Source organism: Tachyglossus aculeatus, chromosome 2 (genome assembly GCF_015852505.1).
Source record: "Tachyglossus aculeatus isolate mTacAcu1 chromosome 2, mTacAcu1.pri, whole genome shotgun sequence".
Classification (NCBI taxonomy): domain Eukaryota; kingdom Metazoa; phylum Chordata; class Mammalia; order Monotremata; family Tachyglossidae; genus Tachyglossus; species Tachyglossus aculeatus.
The window spans coordinates 56800357-56820265 of NC_052067.1; the positions used below are offsets into that span (position 1 = coordinate 56800357).

Sequence of the window (19909 nt, forward strand, 5' to 3'; positions counted from 1 at the left end):
TAAATAAATAAATAAGGGTTTCAGATAAAACTCCTTACATTTATATTTAAGCTCTCAATCCCAGGACACAACAACAACTTTTGTCCTGCAGACGTAACAGTGCATTGCGCTTTAGAAGAGACAAATGGAGATTTAGACGTTGGGGGTGTTAAGATTTGAACTTATACATACAAGGCTTCCCTGGCTGAATCAGAGAATCAGCCTGAATCAGCCCTGAATCAGGGCTTCCCTGGCTGAGTCAGTGGTATTTATTGAGCATTGCTTACTCTGTGCAGAGCACTGAACTAAGATGTTGGGAGAGGAAAGTAACTTAATGAACATAACTGTAACGATTATTTTAATATCCATTTTCCCCCTTTAAACACAGTAAGAATAGGAAGTATGTCCTCTACCTCTGTTGTACTGTACTCTGCCAAGTGCTTAATACAATGACCTGTTCATAGCAAGCCCTCATTAAATACCATTGATTAGCTGATTAATGCTACGTGCCAAGCACTGTACTAAGCGCTAGGGTAGATACAAGGCAATCAGGTCAGAAACAGCTCTTTTCCCATATGGGGCTCACAGTCTGAGGAGGGAGAACATACATTGAATCCCTGTTCTATAGATGAAGAAACTGAGACACAGAAAAGTTGATTTCACACAACAAGCAGAGAAGGAATCTAGGTCCTATGACTCCCAGGCTAGTGTCCAGAAATGATACAATAATAAATTTACACTTTAAAAGGGGAGAGCAGATATAAAAGTATTTATAAAGAAATAAAAATAATGGAACATACGATTTAATCTGCATAAATGCATAAGTGCTGAAGTATAAGTACATAAGTGCTAGGAAGTGATCAAGGTGATTGATTTTAGGACCTGCTTATGTATTCCATATGTGTTCTGCCTAGAATATTGGGTTTGATTACACTGTACTCAGCTGCACTAATGAATTCCTTTTAGATTCCACATTTGAAAACAGGGTCTTGAACTCAATATGCCTATTTCAGGGGCACATTCTAAAACAGTGCTGGTAAATTCAACCAACTGTTACTTAGTGCTGAAGAGTCAGGTCACTGGTAAAGTGGCTTCCTGCTGTGAAGACATTCTTGGATTTCCTCCTTGGCAGTAAAAAGCAGGGAAAAGCTTGATTCTGGGGGCCTGATTCAGGGATGTTCAAGTGTAGGACCACATATTTTGAAGTATAGGAAGCAGCATGGCCTAAAAGAGAAGCAGTGTGGGCTAGTGGAAAGAGCAAGGGCTTGGGAGTCAGAGGATGTGGGTTCTAATTCTGGCTCCACCACTTGCCTGCTGTGTGACTTTGGGCAAGCCACTTCACCTCTCTGTGCCTCGGTAACTTCATCTGTAAAATGGTGATTAAGACTGTGAGCCCCATGTGGAACAACCTGATTAACTTGTATCTACCCCTGTGCAGTGCTTGGCACATAATAAGCGCTTAACAAATACCATAATTATTCATACAGCACAAGCCCGAGAGTTAGGGAACCTGGGTTCTAATCCTTACTTCCACCACCTGCCTCTTATGTGACCCAGTCTCCACACTTGGCTCCTCTAATGCTAACCTGCTCACTGTACCTCGATCTCATCTATCTCATTGCCAACCGCTTGCCCACATCCTGCCTCTGGCCTGGAAGGCCCTCCCTCCTCATATCCAACAGAAACTTACTCTCCTCTCATTCAAAACCTTACTGAACGCATATCTCCTCCAGAAGGCTTCTCCCACTCCCTTCTGCATCACCCCTCTCAGCTCCACAGCACTTTTGTACTCAGCTGCAATTTATTTATATTAATACAATGTGTGGTATATACAATATATATTGTTTATATAAATTTTATACATTAATTTATATTAATCAGCACTTAGTACAGTGCCTAGCACAGAGTAAGTGCTTAACAAATACCAATACTATTACTAATGTCAGTCTCCCCTTCTAGACTAAGTTTGTTGTGGTCAGGGAATGCATCTGTTATTTTACACCCTCTCAAGCGCTTACTGCAGTGCTCTGCACACAGTAAGCATTCAATAACTATCACTGACTGAGGCAAGTGATTTAACTTCTCTGTGCTTCAGTATCCTCATCCGCAAAAAGGGGGTGAAATATCTGTTCTCCCTTCTCCTTTGGCTCTAAGGCCCATGGATTTACCAAGAGGTCCTCCCAGACTAAGCTCTCTTTTCCTTTTTCTTTTTTTTTCTTCCACTCCCTTCTGCATCACCCTGACTTCCTCCATTTATGATTTACTAGTGCTAATCGCTGTTCTAAGCAGAGGGGTAGATACAAGTTAATCATGTCGGACACAGCATCTTTCCCACGTGGAGCTGGCAATCTAAGTAGGAGGCAGAACGGGTATTGCATCCCCATTTTACAGAAGAGGAAAATGAGGTGCAGACAAGTTAAGTTACTTACCCAAGGTCATAGAGCAGGCAAGTGGCAGAGCCAGGATTAATATCCAGGTCTTTTGACGCCCAGGCCTGGCCTTTTTCCACTAGGACATGTTGTTGGGATAACTGTGTGACAATCTAGTGAATAACATTCAGTAGTAGACCATTTTAAAAAGCATGCACGCTGACAATTATTTGTACAGTGTCAGGATTCTAAAATGAAATGTTTCCCATCCGTGAAAGATGACTGTCCAAAGATTAAACATAAATTGGATATAAATCCTTGTTTACTACAGTACTTAGCAGAGAAAGTTACATTAGGACAAATGTATTTGTGTCAGCATTGGAAAATGGCTTCTAGTAAGTTTGATAGCATCAGACTGCTGAATTTATTGCTTAATCTGTAATAATAATAGCTTTTTTGGAAATAGAAATAGATGATAAAAAGGGTATCCAAATTCCAGAGCTACTGTTGATTTAAAACTTGTAAAGGTCTCCAGTAAATTCATGGTTCAACTTTTGGGTACATATGTTGTTTTTCTTTATATTTTTATGTGTTAACAGGGAAAATTTTTGCTTCATTTTAATTTTTTAAATGTCAGTTATCACTAGTATCCTTACTTCTGCCCATGTTACAGCTTCTTAATCTTCAGAGTCATTGAACTTGTCTGTGCTTCAGTTTCCTCATCTGTAAAATGGGAATTCAATCCCTGTTCTCCCTCCCACTTAGACTGTGACCCCAATGAGGGACAGCGACTTTTTCTGATTCAACTGTGTTGTATCTACCCTAGTGCTTAGCACAGTACTCGGCACATAGTAAGTACTTTTTAAATGTATGGTATTTGTTAAGCACCTATAGCGTGCCAGGCACTGTACTGAGGGCTTGTGTAGATACAAGCTAATCAGGTTGGACACAGTCCATGTCCCACATGGGGCTCACAGCCTTAACCCCCATTTTGCAGATGAGGTAAATGAGACAGAGAGAAGTGACTTGCTCAAGGTCACCTAGCAGACATGTGGCAGAGCAGGGATTAGAACCCAGGTCCTTCTGATTTCCAGTCCCATGCTCTATCCACTAGTCCACGCTGTTTATCATTATCACTGTAATTCAGACTACGAAAAATGTGATAGCCTGAGATTACTCAATGGAAATATCTCCTTGTTTGGAAAACTATTTTTATCTTTATTTCTCTTGAAAATTTCCCCTTGCTGATTGATTTCACTGAAAAACAATCAACGCTGAGTGAAAGTTTTTCATGAATTCAAGTAATTATGGTATTTGTAAAGCACCAGAATTACAACTTGGAGGGAGTCTACGACAACTGAGAGGACGTCTACGACAACATTATGGCCTCTTGGGGAAGCTGAAGCCCAGTTTAGCTCCAGTCTCCCTTCAGATCTGCCTCAAACAGAGATGAATGTGTGACTTCAACTTCCTTCATTTCTCTGCCTCATGCCTAACTAAGGCATATTCAGGAAGCACCTCGGAGAGACATAGAAGTAGCAGCATGGTTTAGTGGCAACAGCATGGGCTTGGGAGTCAGAGGATATGGGTTCTAATCCCAGCTCCACAATTTGTCTGCTGTGTGACCTTGGGCAAGTCACTTGACTTCTCTGGGCCTCAGTCCCCTCATCTGTAAAATGGGGATTAAGATTGTGAGCCCCATGTGGGACAGGGACAGTGTCCAACCCTAATTACCTTGGATCTACCCCAGTGCTTTGAACAGTGCTTGGCAAATAGTAAGCACTTAACAAATATATAATAACAATAATAATTATTATTATTAGACATGGCCATGCTTTCACAAAGAACAGTTCCACCCTCCTGCTTTCTTTAACCCATTTCTAGCAACACTACCAAATGAGGACTTTCTTTACAAGGATGCCCTGCAGTTTAGGGCACAAACGTATGTCCTTTTCTATACAATAATTTAAGTGCTTACTATAGGTCAAACCCTGTTCTAAACAATGGAACAAGTTCATCCGTTCTGACACAGTTCTTGTCCCCTGTGGGGCTTACAATCTAAGAAGGCAGGAGAAGAGGTCATTATGGGAAGGGAATGTGTCTGTTTTATTGTACTCTCCCAAGTACTTAGTACAGTGCTCTGCACACAGTAAGTGCTCAGTACGATTAATTGACTGACCAGCATGTAGTAAATCCTCATTTTACACATGAGGAAACTGAGGCCCAGAGAAGGCAATAGCAGGCAATTGACAATGACAAGATTAGAACCCAGGTCCTCTGACCTGCAGGGCCCATGCTCTTTCCATAAATCCACACTTCTCAGAATATGTAAACAAATACTACTTGTACATTATAAATGAATAGCAAAAAAATCCCAAAATATTCTTTTGGCCAGGACTTTTTCATCTTTATTTTTAAATGAGAACACCTTTGTATCTCTCACTGCCTTTTCCTGTTTATTTGAGTCAAGTTGTGCTGGGTTTAGCAACTCTGGACTTTATTCAGACTCTAAGAGTCATTTGAGGTCAGGGATTGTGTTAACCAATTCAGTTGCATTATACTCAGCCAAGCACTTAGTATAGTGCTCTGAACAGGATAAGCACTCAATAAATACCATTGATTGATTGAGGACATGTATCTACCTCAGTGCTTTGGAGAGTTCTTAGCACACAGTAAGTGCTCAACAAATACTACATCATTATTATTATTATAGGTATCATCATTATCACCATTGTTATTATTATTATTATTAGCATTAAGGTTTGGACTTCCTGTTCTCACCACATACTCTTTAGTTGGCCTTCAATCTCTCCAAGTCTCTGACCGGACCTCCTTAATTTGCCTTGTCTTATGCCATCGAGTCGTGCCCGACCCATAGCGACGCCATGGACATGTCTCTCCCAGAACGCCCCTCCTGCATCTGCAATTGTTCTGGTAGTGTATCCATAGAGTTTTCTTGGTAGAAATACAAAAGCAGTCTACCACTGCCTCCTCTGTGCAGCAAAGTCTCCGCCCTCGACTCTCCTATGCCACTGCTGAACAGCGTGGGTGAATTTTGACTTGTAGCAGATTGCCTTCCACTAGCTAGCTGCTGCCCAATCTAGGAATGGAAAGGGTAGGTCTCTGCTTGACTCTCCCTCCTGTAGTTGAGACTGGCAGAGTACTGGAAACTCTCCAGGTGCGACGCTGAGAGGAAGCACGAGGGTACATACGAGTCAAACATGTGGGACAGTCTCTGTCCCACATGGGACTCACAGTTTAAATAGGAAGGGGAACAGGTATAGCTACATACAAGTCAAACATATGGGACACAGTCTCTGTCCCACATGGGCCTCACAGTTTAAATAGGAAGAGGAACAGGTATTGCATCTCTATTTTGCAGTCAAGGAAGCTGAGGCACAGAGAAATGAAGCCTCTTTAACTACTAGGACTTAATTTAGACGGCTCTTACAACTATCAACTATTCTTTATCCAGGAATCATTATGGGGGACGGGTGGTGTTTTGTTTAGTAAAAATGGTAAAAAATTGAAAGCTATCTGCTTTTTAGTTTCTTCTAAACCTTCTAAACCTTCTGTTTTCCCCACTGTTCATTACTGGGTTTATTTCATTTCTAAATGGCACTGCATATCACAAATGCTGGCCAAATGGAAACACTATCTTACTCCTGTCCGAATAATTTTACTCGGAATGAACGGGAAAAGCCAACCACGGACCCAAATGCATTCAAGTTTAAAAATAAGATGAAAAGTGCATCATTTCCCCATCATGAAAGGAATAGAAAAAGGCATGCTTTTAGTAGACAGCAGGCAATACCATTTTCAATGTGTCAGAAATGAACTTTAATAGAAAAATCATTTTGAACATTATTTAGAGGTATTATCTTGACTGAACTCATTTAATGGTACATGCTTTGTCAGGTAAATAAATAAATGACTCTATGGGAAATGAGAAGGAAACCCAGATTAGGTGTGTTCTGAAGACTGTTATTTATATGATTAATCTTCTCAATGTCTTTGTCCTCGTAGCTACTCTTGGTTAATGTAACTTCTGTTCTGCAGGCAAATGTGTTATTAGTGTTGTGACCTCTGGATAGCTAGATTGTGATCGGCCCATTAGATCTCACTTCACAAGATTAAAGAGCAAATAACCATGATAATACTCAAGAACTAATTTTCCTCAGAGGATCTCAAAGTATTTTTTAAATACTAATTCCATTAGACTTCCAAGCATCCTTATGGAGAGGGTTCTTTTATTCAAGGAACAAATGGGCAGATTAAGGAACAGATAGCTTAATGAGAGTTGCTAAACCATAGCATGATGTGGCAATGTGAGAAAGACAACCATCACAGCTTTTTTAAGGTCCTCCTACTGTAAGCTTGTTGTGGGAAGGGACTATGTCTATCAACTCTGTTACAATGAACTCTCCCAAGTGCTTACTGCAGTGCTCTGCACCCAGTAACCATTCAATAAATACCACTGATCGATTGATTACTTCCTTCATTTACTCTGCCTTCAGAGAGGTACCCTTCATTTGTTGGGATTGCTAATTGGAGGGTTTTTTTATGGTATTTGTTGTGTTAATATGCCTGGCGCTGTACTAAGTAATGGGATAGATACAAGCTAACCAGGTTGGACACAGTCCCTGGCCCACATGGGACTCACAGTCTTAATCCCCATTTTATAGATGAGGTAACTGAAGCACAGAGAAGTTAAGCGGCATGCCAAGGTCACCAGCTTTCATGTGGCAAAGCCTGGATTAGAACCCAAGTCCTCTGACTCCAGAAGTGAAGGAATGATAATAAAGCACCCACAAGTAGTAGCAGCTGGTGAAAGGAAAAGGGCTTGCTCAAAGAAGAACAGTCTCAAATAACACAATATAGCAATACAGTAATGACTATTTAGAAGACAACCATGTTCTCCCTCCTAATTAGACTGTGAGTCCCATGTGGGACACAGAATGTATCCAACCTAGTCAATGTGTATCTACCCCAGTGCTTAGGACAGTGTTTGACACATAGCTTAACAAATACTACTTAAAAAAACATAGCTATCAGACGAATCAGGAGAGTGTTACTCTCTCCCGCTAGACTGTAGTTATGGACAGGTTACATGCCTGCAAATTCTGCTGTATCATACTCTCCCAAGCACTTAGTACAGTGCTCCACACATAACAGGCGCTCAATAAATACCATTGATTGATTGATTGAGAGTCAATTCTTTGTAAAGATTAGCTGTGTGACCTTGGGCAAGTCACTTAACTTCTCTGGGCCTCAGTTCCCTCATCTGTAAAATGGGGATGAAGACTGTGAGCCCCACGTGGGACAACCTGATTATCTTGTAAATACCCCAGCACTTAGAACTGTGCTTGGCACATAGTAAGCACTTAACAAATACCAACATTATTATTGTTATTATCAGGATACCAAGCAAAGACATGCTCTGATAGTAGCATATGCATTCACTCAGCAAGGAAGTACATCTCTGCATGTCTGAGGATCATTGAGTAGGTGCTGGACTTCCAGCCCCACATGCACCATATACAGTATCCAGTGCTCTGCACACAGTAAGTGCTCAATAAATATGACTGAATGAATGAATTTTCAGCTTTCTCTTTGGAGAGATGTGAATGTTCACCACCAGGTAGCAGCAATCAGGTGGCTCATTCAGTAAACCGCTTTGGAAAAATCATCGGAGCTTCAAAAACTCATGTGGGAGGAGCAGTTTGAGAAATGTCAGCATTTTGCAGTTTCTTGAAAATAAATCAATTAATCAATCAATGGTATTTAATGAGTGTTTACTATATGCTATACTAAGTGCTGGGGAGAATACAATAAAAGAGAGTTGGTAGATATGTTGCTTGACCAAGTGGAGTTTACAGTCTCCAAGGATTAAGAGACTGATCCAATGCTAGATTACTGACTTTCCCCATGCAGAATATGAAATGCAAATAATGAACTATAAAAAAGCCCTTAGTATAATTCTGACCAGAAAAAATAAAATCTGTCTAATTTGGAAGTGTCCTGTGTAAGCTTTCAAATTTTAAAGTGACATTTTAGAATTTACATTGTTCAAAAGCATTTAATTTAATCGTATTCTCCCTAAGAAGTCTTTCAAATACATTAAGTAACTTTATGTCCATAATGTGGCAAACTTGTCTTGTAAAGTGTGTAGCTTACTGCAACTTATTCTTCGTTTCCTTTTTTCAGCTTTAGTACTCTCAGTGGAATTACAGAGCTTCAACAAGTCCTCTTGAGCATGAATGCCTGTGATTTTTTTTTCCTAACACCTATGTTATTTTACAATTCAATTTTGGAAGCATACAAGGGTCTCAGTCCAGTGGACAATGCAGGAGAGATTTGAGACACCTTTAGGACCTGCTAGTGACTTTGATTCTCCAGCAAGTGATTTCTGACATGCACTAATGCCACAGAGCTGGGGACAGAACTCAAGCACCCGAGAGTCGACAGTGAAAAAGAGTTATTGAATGACTCATCAATAACGTAAGGGAAGTTTTGTTGCACTGTAGGACTAACTCATTCTGACACCACATACACGCACCAAAGTGGTTTCTTTGATAACATGGAACACTGATCCAAAGCAGGCTTGTGCTTTCACAAGGACATTTCTGAAAGAACTTTCCTAATTAGATGCTAGTCAGAACACCTCTTGGGAGCACGAATGATCACAGAACTTTGTGTGTGTATGTGGTGTGTAATACCTCATTATGGACAGGGAATGTGTGTGTTTACTGCTGTATTGTAATCTCCCAAGTGCTTAGAGCAATGCTCCACACACACTAAATGCTCAATGAACACGATTAAATAAATGCATGAGTGAGTAATACCAATATATATAGGAATATAAAATCCAGAGATGTTTTATACCACTTGATGACATAACCCAGAATCCATAAGACCAGCCTCTCAACTGGAAAACCATCCCTCTTCATATCTGTCAGACAATTACTATTTCCACCTTCAAAGCCTTACTGAAGACACATCTCCTCCAAGAGGCCTGCCCGGACTAAGCCCTCTTTTCCTCTGCTCCCACTCCCTTCTGTGTCACCTGACATGCTCCCTTTATTCGACCCCCCACCTTCCGAACCCCACAGCACTTATGCACGTCTGTAGATTATTTATTTATTTATATTAATGTCTGTCTCCCTCTCTAGACTATAAACTCGCAGTGAAAAAGGAATGTGCCTGTTATATTGCTATATTGTACTCTCCCAAGCACTTAGTACAGTGCTCTGCACACAGTGGGTGCTCAATAAATATGACTGAATGAATGAATGAGGTGGGATGAATAAAGGGAGCAAGTCAGGGTGACGCAGGAGTGGATGGGAGGAGAGGAAAGATGGGCTTAGTCATGTAAGGCCTCTTGGAGGAAATGTGCTTTCAATAAGGCTTAGAAGGCGGGGAGAGTAATGATGATGATGATTATGGTATTTGTTAAGCACTTACAATGTGCCAAGCACTGTTCTAAGCACTGCCTGTCGAGGTGTGGTAGGAAAGGCCGTCTACATCCAGCTAAAATCTCAGTCTCTCTATCTCACCTTGATCCTTTGCTGCTTTTAAATAAAATGGAGAAACCTCTGCTTCCCAGTGGCCACAGTGGAAGTTGTCATGGCTACCATTAAGGCTAGAACTTTAGCTCTACTACCGGCAAAAATATACGTTAAAAAACCTCGTCTCACTTTTCAAGAAAGCAGATGAACTTCTAAAAATGATTGAGGACCCTGATAGAGCACTTCAAAGGTGTTCAGTGTTAGTAGTAATTGGTAATAATCAAAATTGTAACAGTTAAGTGCTTACTGTTTGTCAAGCACTGTGGCAGATATAAGATAATCATATCAGATACAGTTCTTCTCCCATATAGGGTTGACAGTCTAAAGGAATGATAAAAATAGGTATTTCACCTCCATTTTACAGATGGGAAACTGAGGTACAGAGAAGTAAGTGACATGCCTAAGGTTACACAGCAGGCAAGTGGCAGAGCCAGAATTAGGCCCCAGGGCCCATGACTCTTAGGCCTGTGCTCTTTCTACTGGGCCAGGACCTAGCCTAATACAGGGTGGTTTATGAAGAAAAGAAGAGGTTATTATTGTTCAACCTAAATTGGACAGTTTTTTTTTTCCACTAGAGTTTGAAAATCTCTACCACCATCAGACCGAGTTTCTATTTCTGCAGCTTCCTTCAAAGACTAATAATATGACAATTCCTTACTTAATGTTGCGATGTTATGAACTACATTACCTTGATACAGCACAAGTAACGGTTTAATGTTGTTCAGTGTTACAGAATATTGCATGCCAAAGCATTATTTTCCCAAATGTTGTAGAATGGATTCCATTTGCAATAAGTCAGTAGGAAATTATACTCCATGATATATATTTATATAGAGACTACTATATATATATATATATATATATACTCCCCTCACACCAACCTACTCACTATTCCTCAAATTTGTCTATTTCACCATTGACCCCTTGCCCACATCCTCCCGCTGGCCTCGAACTCCCACCCTCTTCATTATCTGAAAGATCATCAGTCTCCCCACCTTAAAAACCCTTATTAAAACTCCTCACCCTGGGCTTCAAGGCTCTCCATCACCTCGCCCCCTCCTACCTCACCTCCCTTCTCTCCTTCTACAGCCCAGCCCGCACCCTCCGCTCCTCTGCCGCTAATCTCCTCACCGTACCTCGTTCTCGCCTGTCCCGCCATCGACTCCCGGCCCACGTCATCCCCCGGGCCTGGAATGCCCTCCCTCTGCCCATCCGCCAAGCTAGCTCTCTTCCTCCCTTCAAGGCCCTGCTGAGAGCTCACCTCCTCCAGGAGGCCTTCCCAGACTGAGCCCCTTCCTTCCTCTCCCCCTCGTCCCCCTCTCCATCCCCCTCATCTTACCTCCTTCCCTTTCCCACAGCACCTGTATATATGTATATATGTTTGTACATATTTATTACTCTATTTATTTATTTATTTATTTTACTTGTACATATCTATTCTATTTATTTTATTTTGTTAGTATGTTTGGTTTTGTTCTCTGTCTCCCCCTTTTAGACTGTGAGCCCACTGTTGGGTAGGGACTGTCTCTATATGTTGCCAATTTGTACTTCCCAAGCACTTAGTACAGTGCTCTGCACATAGTAAGCGCTCAATAAATACGATTGATGATGATGATGATGATCTCCTCTCAGAGGCCTCCCCCGACTAAGCCCTCATTTCCCCTACTCCCTCTCTCTTCTGCATCCCCCTTGCACCTGGATTCGTACCCTTTAAAGCACTTGATATTCATCCCATCCCCAGCCCCACGACCCTTAGGAACATATTCATAATTTATTTTCACATCTGTCTCTCACACTAGCATATAAGCTCCTTGGGGGAAGGGAACACGTCTACCAACTCGGTTGTACTGTACTATCCGAAGTGCTCAGTACAATGCTCAGCACTCAGCAACTACTCAATAAATACCATTGTTTAATTGACTTCTGGAAAGACAACTGGCCCAGAATTCAGAGATCCGCATTCCAAACCCGGCTCCACCACTTCTCTGCTGTTTGACCCTGGGAAAGTCGCTTCATTTCTCTGCGTCTCAGTTTCCTAATCTGTAAAGTGGCGATTAAACTCCTAGCCTCCAGACTATAAGCCTCATATGGGACAGAGATTGTGTCCAGCCTAATTATCTCATATCTATCCCCACTTTGAACACAACGCATGGTACATAGCCAACACTACCACAATACGCATATTTTGGAATCTGTATTTACAGTCACCCAGGTGACTTTCCCCTCTTGAGCACTCATGATAATGAAATTTCTATATGTAGAGACAGGCCAGATATTTCATCTAGTGTAAGTTTTGCTCCCTTATGTAATGGTAACTATTTATCTTTTTTTTTTTCAATTTTACAGGATCAATGTTCTTGAGTTTAGTACGCTGAGAGTTACTCTTTTATAAGCAATTTACGGCTGTGACAATCTATTTTTTGGGCAGTGTGCATTCCCTAATTGCAGGTTTATTGAAAAATAATTTTTTATTTCTTCCTACTCTAGTGAATTTATTCTAGTGAAATCACCAGGACATGTAGACGCTACCATGGCCCATGGGCCTGGGAGTCAGAAAGACCTGAGTTCTAATCCTGACTCCTCCATATGTCTGCTGGGTGGCTTTGGGCAAGTCACCTCACTTCTCTGTGCCTCAGTTACCCATTAAGACTGTCAGCCGCATGTGGGACAGACACTGTGTTCAACCCAATTTGCTTGTATCCACCCCAGCACTTAGTATGATGCCTGGCACATAATAGGTGCTTAACAAATACCACAATTATTATTATTACATTTGAAGACTTCTAGACTGTGAGCCCACTGTTGGGTAGGGACCGTCTCTATACGTGGCCACCTTGTACTTCCCAAGTGCTTAGTACAGTGCTCTGCACACAGTAAGCGCTCAATAAATATGATTGATTGATTGATTTGAATACTTAATTACTGAAAATAGAAATGTGATTCAGAAAGGAGTCAGCTGGGACTTACCTGGCATAGAGTCATAACTACTCTATACTGGAGTTATCATTTACCAGAAATAACTGCCGTCCATGTTTGTTTGTTTCAGAAACTGGACCTGATTTATGCCACAATGGCAGAATGGGAATTAGAAGCACTTCTTGTGACCAACAAAGAGAAGCTTTATCTAAAGTCAGGGAGACCTCATATTTAAACAAAGACATTGACAGTAACTCATTGTGGGCAGGGAATGTGTCTGTTATACTGTTCTCTCCCAGGCACTTAGTACAGTGCTCTGCACACTGTAAGTGCTTAATAAACATGATTGAATAAACGAATGTTTTATTCTGTATGATTCCTTGCATAGATGTGCCCAGCACATGGGGCTTTCTTTAGTGAAGATAATGTTTCAAGAGAAAAACTGGTTTCTGGTCTCAGTCTACCCAACCCAAGCACAAGACCAACAGCAGCTTCCAAGGTGTATGAATCGATCCCAAAGACTTATTTTTCATGTCAAATCCTTCAGGTCAAGCCTCCCAGCTCCACGAAGGAGTTCTACTGTTGTTTGTCCTTCTGGGTGATGGGTAGTTATTTCAGCTTTCCTTCTTCCCGAGGCTGCTACCTCTTGGGATTTTGAGCCATTCCCTGAAAACCTGCATGATGGCAGAGTGGTGGCATCGGCAGTGGCATGAGAAAGCCAACGTCGAAACAGTATGCCCTAGCAGATAGAGCCCGGGGCTGGGAATCAGAAAGCCTGGGTTCTAATCCTGGCCCTGCTGCTTATTTGCTTTGTGACCTTGAGTATGTCACTTCACTTCTCCGTGCCTCAGTTCCCTCATCTGTTAAATGGGGATTAAGACTGTGAGCATCATGGGTCTATGGACTGTGACCAACCTGTCTTCTACCTATACCAGAGCTTCCTAAATGCGATTGAATGAATGAATACAGTGCCTGGAAGCTCATCTTATAGTCTATACTTGTTATCGGAAGGGAACGTGTCTATCAACTCTGTTGTATTCTACTCTCCCTAGTGCCTAGTACAGGGTTCTGCGTGAAGTAAGTGCTCAATAAACACCACTAATTGATTGACTAGAATATAGTAAGCACTTAACAAATACCATTAAAAAAACCAAAAATAAATTCAAATCCTACAAGGAGAAGCTGACAACTGAGCCGATTATGAGCTTCCCAAGACATAGTGGAAAGAACTCGTGCCTGGGAGTCAGAGGACGTGAGTTCTAACCCCAGCTCTACCACTTGCCTGCTGTGTGACCTCAGGCAAGTCGCTTAACTTCACTGTGCCTCAGTTCCCTCATCTGCAAAATGGGGATTCAATACTGGTGCTCCTTCCTACTTGGACTTTGAGCCCAAAGTGGGACCTGATTATGATAATTATAGTAATGGTTAAGCGCTATGTGCCAAGCCCTGTTCTGAGTGCTGGGGTAGATACAGGGTAATCAGGTTGTCCCACGTGGGGCCCCCACTTTTAATCCCCATTTTACAGATGAGATAACTGAGGCACAGAGAAGTTAAGTGATTTGCCCAAGGTCACACAGCAGACAAGTGGCGGAGGTGGGATTAGAACCCACCTCTGACTCTTATATCTGCCTCACCACATAACAAGTGCTTAACAAATACATTATTATTATTATTATTATTCATTCATTCATTCATTCATTCAATCGTATTTATTGAGTGCTTACTGTGTGCAGAGCACTGTACTAAGCGCTTGGGAAGTACAAGTTGGCAATAAAAGGAAACCAATGTCGACCTGGTTGGGGGATGTTGTATAGCCGGTTTCAGGGAAAACTTGCTGCTCTCTGACCAACGAGATAAAGAAAAAACCCTCCAGTCCTTAATGGACCATAACTTTTAAACCTGGAGAAATGGTATCTGAAGCCTCCATTGGCAGGATTAGAGGCGATTTCCAGTAAGAGCAAGAACAGCTGTAATGGTACCTCTAGCTAGCTTCTGCAAGGCCAACAGCATCCACAGATTGGGAATACCACCCCTGACTTGGAGATTTACCCTCCTGGATCACGTCATTTGAAATCAGCACTTATGGACGCATCTGTAATTTATTTATTTACATCATTGTCGGTCTCCCCCTCTAAACTGTAAGCTCATTATGGGCAGGGAGCATGTCTGTTTATTGTACTCTTCCAAGTTCTTAGTACAGTGCTCTGCACACAGGAAGCACCCTGTAAATACGACTGAATGAATGAATTCAAGTTGGCTCTTCAGTTGGGTTTCATTTTCTTTATAATTATCTGAAGCAACTACATGACCTTTAGGTAAGACAGTTCTCTCTTCCAAGGCTTAGTGACTTTTTTAGTTCGGCATTCTTTAGGTATGTACTTTATCTTGGGCTTTAGAATCTTTATTTTAACTGCTGAATTAAACAGTGGATGTGTGAGGGGTAGTTGAAATGAATTCTTTGCTGAGTACACTTACAGATAACTCTTTTCCCACACCGATCTTACACTGGAATCTGGTCTGTTATGGAACAAAATCTGTCTTTGCTTAAATTACATTTCTTTCCTCTCTCCCTGTCTCTGTTCATTTCCCAGTGGTTCTCAAAAATGTTCCTTCCCAACTACAACCGTCACCCACTCATAGACACACTCACCCGTGCTCACACACACTCATAAATGCACACACATGTTCATTCATAGATGCACAGTCACATACACACACAAAGGCACACCCATATTCACTCATTCACAGATGCACAATCGCACGCTCAGTCAGTCAAAAGTATTTATTGAGTGCTTACTGTGTGCGGAGCACTGTACTAAGTGCTTGGGAGAGTACAATACAACAATAAACGGACACATTCCCTGCCCACAACAAGCTACACCCTCACTGCACACACATACTCATTCACACACTCACAAATCCCAATGTTCACACACAGATATGCACCCTCACATTCTTAAAAGTATACTCATTACCTATACAGTCAGGGTCAGCTTTTGGGTGAGATTAGACCTAAAATGGAAGTTGTGTTGGGGCGTCAGAGTGAAAGCCCTCAGGAGAAACTCTACAGATAATAAATCAATTGATGGAATAGATTCATTTCTGTGTACAGAGCATTGCACTAAGCCCTTGGAAAAGTGTAATGGAAAAGAGATGGCATACACGATCCCTTTCCACAAAGAACTTGCATGCTACAGGGGGAGATGAACATTAGAATAAAGAACAGATAGGGAAATGGATTTTAAGGTTTCTATTAAATGCTATTTTATTAAAATAAATTAAATCTTTATTAAAATTCCTATAAACTTTGATAATCCAGGGATGTCATTCTCTTTCTACCTCTTTTCCCAGACATGTTTTTAGTTGTGTACACACTGAGAAGCAGCATGGCCTAATGGATAAAGCACGGGTCTGAGAGTCGGAACGACCTGACTCAATGAGCATCCTGGCTCCACCACTTGTCTGCTGTGTGACCTTGGGCAAGTCACTTCACTTCTCTGTGACTCAGTTCTCTCAACTGGAAAATGGGGATTAAGCCTGTGAGCTCCATGTGGGACATGGACTTTGTCCAATCTGGTTAACTCGTATCTATCTCAGAGCTTAGTAGTGTGCCTGGCACATAGAGAAGCAGCTTGGCCTAGTGGCAAGAGCCCGGGCTTGGGAGTCAGAGGTCGTGGGTTCCAATCCCGGCTCTGCCACTGGTCTGCTGTGTGACCTTGAACAAGTCACTTAACCTCTCTGTGCATCAGTTACCTCATCTGTAAAATGGGGATTGAGACTGTGAGCCCCATGGGGGATAACCTGATCACCTTGTACCTACCCCAGCGCTTAGAACAGTGCTTGGCACATAGTAAGTGCTTAACAAATACCATAATTATTAATTATTATTTTTGCAAGCACTCAACAAACACCATAAAAATCACTAGCTATTTTCATAATCCTCTAATGCATCTATTTTGAATGATCTAATCCTTTCAAATGATAGTTTGCAAAATCAAAAACCATGGTATCATGGTTGTTTAATTCATATATCTTGGTATGTCCATAAATCCTGGATAGCACTTAAAAACATTTTAGTTTTATCCCGAATTAAAATGTGTGACACCAAAGTGGTGGAGGTATTGCCTGTGTGTGCAATAAATTTCAAATGGAAAAACAATCTACAAGTGCCTAATCTCCCTCTGGTCTTTGACCTCTTCAAGAAAGTATAGGGAAGAGATGTGCGCCTCGCCGTTAATTTATGTATTTCTTTGCTCTTTTTCAAAAAATAGTGTCTCTTAGGGAATGTAAGAGATTGTCAGAAGGCTCACCCTTTGCCCCCTTTCAAGGTACAATTCAATTTAACACAAGTGGAATATGCCTGTGATGTGATCAAAGACTTCTTTTCCACATCCCAGTTGACACTGATGAATGCATCCAGGCTTCCTTCCGCTCTTGCTCCTCCAGAGCCCACACCGGTATGGTCATTGGCTAAACCCCCATGACATAACTGGGACATTTCTAAGGTGAATCAGCCAGTGGTAAAACGTGGTTGCAACATTATTGGGGCTTTTAGGCTCCAAATCCTGGCCCAAACAGCAAGGGAAGCAGCACGGCATAGGGGATGGAGCACGGGCCTGAGAGTTATGAGGTCATGGGTTCTAGTCCCAGCTCTGTCCCATGTCTGCTGTGTGGCCTGGGGCAAGTCACTTCATTGTGCTCAGTTACCTCATCTGTAAAATGGGGATTAATTAATTAATTTATTTATTTATTTATTTTACCTGTACATATCTATTCATTTTATTTTGTTAGTATGTTTGGTTTTGTTCTGTCTCCCCCTTTTAGACTGTGAGCACACTGTTGGGTAGGGACTGTCTCTATATGTTGCCAACTTGTACTTCCCAAGTGCTTAGTACAGTGCTCTGCACACAGTAAGTGCTCAATAAATTTGATTGATTGATTGATTGATTAAGCTCATGAGCCCCATGTGGTATAGGGACTGTATCCAATCTGATTTGCTTGATTCACCCCAGTGCTTAGTACAGTGCCTGGCACACAGTAAGTACTTAATAAATACCATAATTATTATAATAGTTATAAAACAGCATTGAGTGTCTGGCCTCAGTTAGTTTCTGGTAGGTCCCAAAGCCCTCCAATTCTTCTCTTCCTGAGACCAACAGAATTTGTGGGGTCGGCGGGGGGGGGGTGGTGGTCTCTGCCCAATGCACCCTAATTCCCTCCACTCCTATCATTCTCATCATCCCTTCGCTGAAATCCAGGTGTCTTCCAGAAGGTGAAGGAGTCACTGGGGAGTAGCCCACCATCCCTCTCCACCTGGGACTGGCTGTCAGAAACTCGCAGACAAAGAGTTTTCTCCAGCCTTCTCCCAATCCCTGCTTCTTCCCAGCACTTGGGGCTTCTCCTCCGACCCCTATGGAGAAAGACACCGATATCGGAGAGTTCAGGGACTTTGAATAGCATTCTTGCAAGTACTCTTAATCAGACAATAATCAATTTTTTGGTTCAAAACCAACATTCTCTACCAATACTACTATTTCCCAGGGCCCTCTGAACTTTCCTTTATGTAATAATAATAACAATTATGATGGCATTTATTAAGCACTTACTATGTGCAAAGCACTGTTCTAAGCACTGTAAAATCGGGATTGAGACTGTGAGCCCCACATGGAACAACCTGATTACCTTGTATCTACTGGTGCATAGAATAGTGCTTGGCACATGGTAAGTGCTTAACAAATACCATAATTATTAATTATTAGTATATGACATTTCAAGTGGTGCTTTTTCCTTAGCCCACTATCATGCCTGAACAGTTCAAAATGAGGAACAGTTACTAATTATCTTGTAGGAAAGCTCACGATTATCTTTGGAATAAAACAGCACTTTAACAGGGAAAGCAGATAGAAGGAAACAAACTTTAAGTTTGATGAAGACAGCCAGTCAGTCATATTTATTGAGCACTTACTGTGTGCAGAGCACGGTACTAAGCGCTTGGGAGAGTGCAGTACAAAAATCAATCAATCAATCGTATGATTGATGAGACACAATCCCTGCCCACAACGAGCTTACAGTCTAGAGGGGGAGATGGACATTAATATAAATAAATGACAGATACATATGAAAGTGCTGTGGGGCTGGGAGGGGGGATGAATGAAGGGAGCAAGTCAGGGTGATGCAGAAAAGAGAGGGTGAAGAGGACAGGAGGGCTTAAGTCATGGAAGGAACACCAATTCATGTAATGGGATGCAATTAAAAAAGAAAAACTATTAGAGTGTGAAATCATTTCCCAAGGAAGGTTGTAGTAGCCCGTCACTTGGCTTGTTTAAAATGAAACCAACAGGTTAGGGAGTAATATAGTACTGGAAAGGGAATGGACTGAATGCAACAGACATTATTTAGCTCTATTTTCCATTAAAAGGACAAGGTCATATTCTAATTTGATAGACTGGTAATTAAAAAACAAGTTCTAAAATTACCACGGTCAACAGACTTATCACCAAATCAGCATAAGAACAGAAGAATTGATGCCATAAAATGTAAAACTCCGAGAAGGGAAAATTGGCTTTTTAAATTTTAGATTAAAAAGTATGAATTATTCACCCAAATATTATAAAATTTCCTCATAGAGAGTTAGTGACAAATATTTTATAAAATAAAAAAAGTTAAAACCATATCTGTTCATTTATGATTGGATTATGTATCACTTAACGAACTCCTAAAGTTGATCTCAGAACATTAATTATTCACACACTGACCACAAAAGAAATATTCATAACCAGATATTTTTGAATTATTTTTCACATTAAAAAAACACAACTATCTGAACAGCAAAGGAGAAATTTCATTTAAAAGAGCCCTCCTCCTCAAATGACTTCCCTTCCCACAGGCCAGACAAATTTGTGCTTCAAAGAAGAGACCATGACAATATGCACCCAAATCTACTTAAAAGACTGACTTAAGGAATTCTAGATACATTGGGAAAGGGACTGTACCTGTAGAGGATAGGCATGTTTTTGAAGATAACTCTCGCTGGTGAAAATCCATTTTTGCCCTAAATCTGCCCAGAGGAAGCCAAAG

At 41.3% G+C, this 19909-nt stretch overlaps 1 protein-coding gene and 1 non-coding gene across 2 annotated transcripts in view; both read right to left on the minus strand.

Annotated features, from left to right (window-relative positions):
- Positions 1-19909, minus strand: part of PRKN (parkin RBR E3 ubiquitin protein ligase) — an 857446-nt gene that overhangs the window by 353950 nt on the left and 483587 nt on the right. The window lies entirely within an intron of this gene.
- LOC119925001 lies at positions 5407-5544 on the minus strand. Its single transcript, XR_005449673.1, has one exon. It is a non-coding gene; the product is annotated as a small nucleolar RNA SNORA7 (small nucleolar RNA).